Here is a 7,696-nt window from a genome sequence, read left to right on the forward strand (position 1 = left end):
TTCTCCATACATTCACTTCCTCACTGATTCTGCGGAGAATATCATCATTCCTTGCCTTACCACTCCACCCAATTTTCAATTTTTTCTGTAGCACCACTTCTCAAATGCTTCGAGTCTCTTCTTTTCCGGTATTCCCACCCTCCAAGTTTCAGTACCGTGCAATGCCGCGTTCCAAACCTACATTCTCAGAAACTTCTTCCTCAGTTAAGGTCTGTGTTTCATACTAGTGGAGATGTCTTGGCCAGGAGTGCATTTTTTAACGGTGCTAGTGTGCTTTTTCTGTTCTCCTTGCTCCGTCTGCCGTGGGTTATTCTGCTGCCTAGGAAGGAGAACTCCTTAACTTCATCTACTTCTTTATCACCAATCATGATGTTTCGTTTCTCGTTGTTCTTATTTCCACTGCTTCTCATTACTTTCGTCTTTCTTCGGTTTACTCTCAGTTCATATTCTGTACTCATTAAACCGATTATTACATTCAACAGGCCACGTAATACTTCACTTTCGCTGACGCCAGGAATGTCATTAATCTATCTTAACAATGATATCATTTCAGCTTCAAGTTTAATCACGCTCTTGATGCGTTTCTTAATTTTAATCATTTCTTCGACATGTATTTTGAATAGCAGGGGCGAAAGGCTATATCCCTGTTTTACGCTCCTTCGAATGCGTGCAGTTCATTCTTTGTCCCAGTCTCTTGGTTTGTTGTACATATTGTATAACACACCCCTATTATCCTAAGAATTTCGAACATCCTGCACCGTTTTACATTGTCCAGGTCAACAAATCCTATGAAAGTGTCTTGATTTTTCTGTAGTCTTGCTTCCATTAGCAACCACAATGTCATAAATGCCTCTCTGATGCCTTTATCTTTCATAAAGCCAAAGTGGTCGTTATCAAACACATATTCCAGTTTCTTTTTCATTCTTCTGTATATTATTCTCGTCAGTAACTTGACTTCATGAGCTGTTAAGCTGATCTGCGATAACACTCACACTTATCGGCTCTTGCAATCTTGGGAATTGTGTAGAAGATGTTTTTCCGAAAAACTGATGGTGTATCGACAGTCTGACTCATTGTACACACCAACGTGTATTGGCCGAGCGGTTCTAGGCACTTCAGTCCGGAACCGCGCCGCTGCTACGGTCGCAGGTTCTAAACCTGCCTCGGGCATGGATGTGTGTGATGTCCTTAGGTTTGTTAGGTTTAAGTAGTTCTGAGTCTAGGGGACTGATGACCTCAGATGTTAAGGCCCATAGTCCTTCGAGCCATTTGGACCATTTTGGACCAATGTGAATTATCGTTTTGTTGCTACTTCCCCCCCCCCCCCCCCCATATGACTTTAGAAATTCCGATGGAATGTTATCTGTCCTTTCGTTCTTAAGCCTTCCAAAGCTTTTTTAAAATTCTGATTCTAATACTGGAACCCCTATTAGTTCTATATCGACTCCTGTTTCTTCTTCTAACACGTCATCTGATAAGTCTTCTCGCTGATAGAGGCGCTCATTGTGCTCTTTACACTTATCCGCTCTTCCCTCTACATTTAACAGTGGAATTCGCACTGCACTCTTAATGTTACCGCCCTCCGGCAATCATTTCTTCGATATCCTCAAATTTTCCGTGCAGCTTCCCTCCACTTCCTATTTACACTGATCAGCCAGAACATTACGACCACCGACCTACTATCGATAAAGCCCCTCTAGGCGACAGTAGTGATACCTGGCAAGAAATGACTGGTAGTCAGACACACGGATGGTGTGTATAGCATCAGTGAGTGTGCTGTCGGTGTGTAGAATTGGGAAGGTGTGCGATCTTTGACCGAGGGCAGATAGTGATGACTTGGAGGTGCGGCACGAGCATTTAGAAAACTGCACGACTTGTCGGATGTTCGAGGAATGCTGTGGTGAGTGTCTTCAACACGTGGAGAATCCAAGGTGAAACTATGTCCAGATGTCGTGAGGTTAGGCCGCCAACGCTTAATACCGATGGGGGGGGGGGGGGCGGAGGGGGGCGTCGTAGGCTGGACAGACTGGTAAAACAGGACAGGCGGCGAACTGGGCACAGCAGAAGTGTGTCTGAACACACAGTGCACCTAACACTCCTAACAATAGGCTTCCCCATCCGGCGACCCATACATGTGCCAATGTTAACACCACGGCTTTGGCAGCTGCGGCTGAAATGGGCATCTGACCATCGCCACTGGACGTTGACGTAGTGGCAGAGCGTTGTCTGGTCTGATGAATCTCGATAATTTCTTCATCATGTCGATGGGAGGGTGCGAATTTGCCGTCTTCCAGGGGAATAGCTCCTTGACATCTGTACTGTGGGACGGAGACAAGTTGGCGGCGGCTCCATTCTGGGGAAAAAGCACGTGGGAATCCACGGGTCCAGTGGAGCTCGTGCAAGGCACCAAGGAGTATCAAACGCTTGTTGCAGACCATATACACCCCTTCATTACGATCATGTTTCCCGACGCCAGTGGCATTTTTCAACAAGATATACCACGTCACAAAGCTAGGAGTTTGAGGAAGTGCTTCGAGGAACACAGTGACGAGTGCCAGTTGATGTGCTGAGTACCCAACTCGTCAGATCCGAACCCGGTGTAACACATCTGGGGTGTGATTGAACGTGGTGTCAGACCTTTTCGCCCCCTCCCCTCCCTCCCTCCCCCCCCCCCCCCCCGCTTTTCCGAAATTTACGGGAATTATTTGACTTGTGTGTGGAGATGTGGTACAGATTCTTACCAGGGACCTACCCACGCCTCATTCCTTCCATCTGACGACGAATCGCCACTGTTATCCGTGATAAAGGTTGAGAACATAATGGTTGTTAGGTAGGTGATCATAATGTTCTGGCTTTTTTCTTTCCTAAGCGATTTGTATTTCTGCTTTCCCGAATTTTCCTGAACATTTCTGTGCTTCTTCCGTCGATCATTTGAAGTATTTCTTCTGTTACCCATGGTTTCCTCGCAGTTGCCTTCCTCTTACCTATGTTTTTGTCTCCAACTTCTGTGATGGCCCTTTTAAGAGATGCCCATTCAACTGAACTGCCTCCTGAGTTATTAAGTATCGTATATCTATAGCCTTAGAGAACTTCCAACGTATCTCTTCTTTCCTTAGTACTTCAGTATCCCACTTCCTTGCGCATTGATTCTTTCTGACCAGTCCCTTGAACTTCATCCTACTCCTCATGATTACCAGATTGTGATCTCAGTCTACGTTTGGCCCCGGGTATGCCATAGAATACAATACCTGACCGTGATGATGTAACCAAAATCGTCCTGCATCTCCCGGCCTTTTCCAAGTATACCACTTTCTCTTGTGATTCTTGAACAGAGATTGCCCATCTGAAATTCATTACAGATCTCAATCTTTCTCCCCTCTCATTTCTACTACCAACCCCATATTCTCCCGGAACGTTTCCATTTCCTCCCCTACAACCACATTCCATCGCCCACGACTATTATATTCTTATCTCCCTTTACATATTAAATTACTCTTTCAGGGTCCTCTAGCTCTTCATTTTCTCCTTGCGACGTGGGCATGCATATCTGAACCATTATTCTCGGTGTTGGTTTGCTGTCGATTCTGTTGAGAACAACCGTATCACTGTACTGTATACATTAGTTCATTATCTGTCCTCATTATCTGGCCCTACGTTTTGTACTCACCTCTTTAGATGACTGTCTTTTCCAAGTGGTGTATACCGATACGCAGCAGCATGCAGCAGCAGCAGCTAAAGCTTATTGTTACTAAGAATGAATTTAATAAAAATGAGTTTGCTTGGGTCCTTTTAACTACTAAAAAACTTACAAGAAGTGATTTCAAAAATTATGTCTATTTAAAAACTTCAGAACTCATCATGACCAATAATAGTTTAACAAGAATTAATAATGGTGAAATGACTGACAATGACATAAGTATCAGTAACGGTTGAGTGACAGAGATTAATAAATTATTTCAGTTTCATAGTTACATTAATATTTAATAACCATGGCATATGTATGAATTAGGTGTGAAGAATAATTGTTATTATTTGGAAGATAAGGAGGCTTCTTTAAATGACAGTCACAACATGAGATTATTGCAAACCGAGACTCGCAATCACGAGCCTAACCCTGCAATTGCGCTTTACGCTATGCTTGCAAATTTTACCTTGAATTCCTTCTTGAAGCGTAGCTAAGCCATCTAAATCTCTCCTGGCCATATAAATGAAATCAGGCCTTGAGTGTGGTAAGATCTTCATTACCGACGTGAGGGCAGCTTGACACGTCTTCTGTCTCCGATCTCTCGACCAACAATACTGAAATTTTACTCTCGCAGACAGACCTCGTCTCACAACAATGCTTATAATCGTGCTCCCTTGTTTCGCCCTCAGATTGTTAGTATTGTTATCTAAGTGCTCATTTATTTCCATTTTCACGCAATATAAAGAACAGCCTTAAGTTGGCTGCTTTGTTTTCGATACTCAATGTAATATTTAATCAACTTAATGGAGACTTCTGACACACTCTTTAGGACAGAAACAAAGCATCATCTTTTGTAATTCTGAAATACAAAAGCGAGTTTTTTGGATATACAGTGAATGACTACCCACGGAGATTAGCATTCCGGATCTCAGAGCGAAAGAAAGTGGTGCATCATTTTTCTAACAACGTATTTTGAAATGTGGCCAGGAAAAAGTAAGCCTTCAGAAAAATGCTTGCAGTTCCTACATAATTTTCTTTTTCACTTATAATTACTTTGTGTGATCCAGTATAATGTGTAAGTTTAATAAGTGTAAGCAACAAGATTCTATCAAAAATGATTGTTTGGGGAAAATTAAATGGTTCAAATGCCTCTGAGCACTATGGGACTTAACATCTGTGGTCATCAGTCCACTAGAACTTAGAACTACTTAAACCTAACTAACCTAAGGACATCACACACATCCATGCCCGAGGCAGGATTCGAACCTGCGACCGTAGCAGTCGCACAGTTCCGGACTGAGCGCCTTAACCGCGAGACCACCGCGGCCGGCTGGGGAAAATTAAATTTGTTTTACAGTGGCTAGTTTACCCCATATTTCTCTACACGGAAGTGCACTGAGATGATAGAAGTCATGGGCACCATATGCAGATACAAAGATGGCGGGAGTATCGCCTACACAGGATACAAAAGGGCACTGCATTGGTGGAGCTGCCATTTGTACTCAGGTGATTAATGCGATAACGTTTCCGAAGTAATTATGCCTGCGCGACGGAAATTAACAGACTTTGAACGCGCAATGGAATTTGAAACTAGATGCATGGGACATTCCTTTTCGGAAATCGTTAGGGTATTCAATATTTCGAGATCCACAGTGTCAAGAATGTGCCAAGAATAGCATATTTCAGCCACTCTCACCACTGACAACGAAGTGCTGACGGCCTTCACATAACGACCGAGAACAGCGACGGTTGCGTGGATTTGTGAGCTAACAGACAAGCAGCACTGCGTGAGATAACTTTGTAAATAAATGTGGGACGCACGTTGAATGTATGCGTCAGGACAGTGTGGCGAAATTTGGTGTTATGGGCTATGGCAGCAGACGAACGAGTAGCTTTGCTAAGAGTACGACATCGGCTAACATGCCTCTCCTGGGCTCGTGACCTTATGGCCTGGTCAGATGAGTCCCGATATAAGTTGGAAAGAGCTTATGGTACAGCTGGAGCGTGGCTCAGATCCCATGTGGCCATGGGCCCAGGTTGTCGACAAGATAATCTGCAAACTGGTGTTGGGTCTATAACGGTGTGAGCTGTGTTCACATAGAATGGACTGGGTCCTCTGGTCCAACTGAACCCATCATATTCGGCCACTTGGAGAACATTTGCAGTCATTCGTGGATTTCATGTTTCCTAACCGATATCATGTCACAGATTCACATTATTCGCGATTGGTTTGAAGAACACTCTGGACAATTCAAGCGAATGATTCGACCACGCAGATCGCCCGACAAGAACCCCATCGAAAATTTTATGGTCATAATCGAGAGGTCAGTTCGTGCACAAAATCCTGCATGGCCAACACTTTCGCAGTTATGGACGGCTATAGAGGCATCAAGGCTCGTTATTTCTGCAGGGGACTTCTAACGACTTGTTATGTCCGCGCCACCTCGAGTTGCTGCATTACAAAAAGGTGGTCCTACACGATGTTAGGGGGTGTTCCATGTCTTTTATAACTTCAGTGTATTTTGCATATCCTAATGAAGTATGATTATCTATTAGGAATCAATGTAATCTGCCGGCAAACCAATGTTGTGCGCATAGGTAAAACCTCTTCTAGATACTAAAAATTTGGTATGCCCCCAGCTGTAACAATACGAGTCAAGATAGATGTAACGGAACTTGAATAGAGTATTAGTCTCTATTGGTTTCGGTAGAGAGGTCGATCTTTCGGTCCTGTCTGTATATTTATATATAATATTGCATGAATAAAGGCTGGGCGATTGTAAAGCTTATCGTTAAAAACGCACGCCGCGCGATTTGCTACGATTTGGTCGGTCATAATAATAATAACATGCTTTTGAATACAATTAAAATATAACGGCGATACCTGTTTAGTGTTATTGGAAATAATATGTAGTACGTTAATACGTAAGGTAGCCGAGCCTATAAGAAGAGGTAAAATTGGGCATATTGAGGTGTTTTGCTTTATATCGACGAAGCCGATGATACGGCGTCATTTTTTCGTTTACTCTTAGAAATAAACAAGTAAAGATGTGCTAATTGTGCGTAGTGAAAAAATATACGGGCGACTTTTAAATAACTACGGAATACAATCAGAGTAAAAAAAAGGACATTTAGTTCACGAAATCGCGGATAGCGAAGTGTGGTCATTAAACTGAGTACACCTACAGGGCGGTCAATTCCGGGATAAATCTATACGCATCTCACGAGGGACGCGGTATTGAGACCGTTTTTTTTAATTATATCGAGGAGAGCGGTCTTCTATTTATGAAAAGGAGAAAAACTGTATCATTATCATTGACTATTGGTGTCAAGCAACGAAAACTGTTCATCAAAGGGTTTAGATGCAACTTGGGAGTTAGGGTTCAGGCACTCGCATATACTCCACATCAGAGTGTGAATGAGTGGTGAATGCGAAATAAAACTGTGAACAAAGTTACGTTAAATAATACAGAAGAAATAAGACAGTTTGGTCGTATCTGTTAGTATTCCATAAACTGTAACATTTCTTCTCATTGTACGAAGCCTTTATAGACGATCTTTATGGTAATTTGCTTCGAAGGGATCTCGTTACGAGTTAAGTATTGGGGGCCTGGTCAAGAGAGAGTAGTTCATAGATCCTAACTACTGCAGCTATTCTGGAATCAGGTGCTACCGTGACCGTTGTGTGTTGTCAATGACTTAAGGTTACCATATCTCATGCTCTAAGATCGACGCGCCTTTCCACTGGGTATAACGGTGCCTCACGGCAACAACGACAACGCCGACGACGAAGGATGATCCGGTAGACAGCGATATTTATTTCTTCGAACATGACGTTTTCAAACTGATCAAATAAGCTACGTCAGTATGGCAGTTTTAGAATCTTTTCCACTTTTCGATAAACTGCTGCAGATGACCGTGTGATTGAGCCGAAGCAATCTCTTCAGCTGTTAAATAACAAACGTGACCACGAAGCTTCTCCCTTTTTTAGCAATTGTTCGAGATGCAGAA

The sequence above is a fragment of the Schistocerca piceifrons genome, chromosome 2, assembly GCF_021461385.2.
Source record: "Schistocerca piceifrons isolate TAMUIC-IGC-003096 chromosome 2, iqSchPice1.1, whole genome shotgun sequence".
NCBI lineage: Eukaryota > Metazoa > Arthropoda > Insecta > Orthoptera > Acrididae > Schistocerca > Schistocerca piceifrons.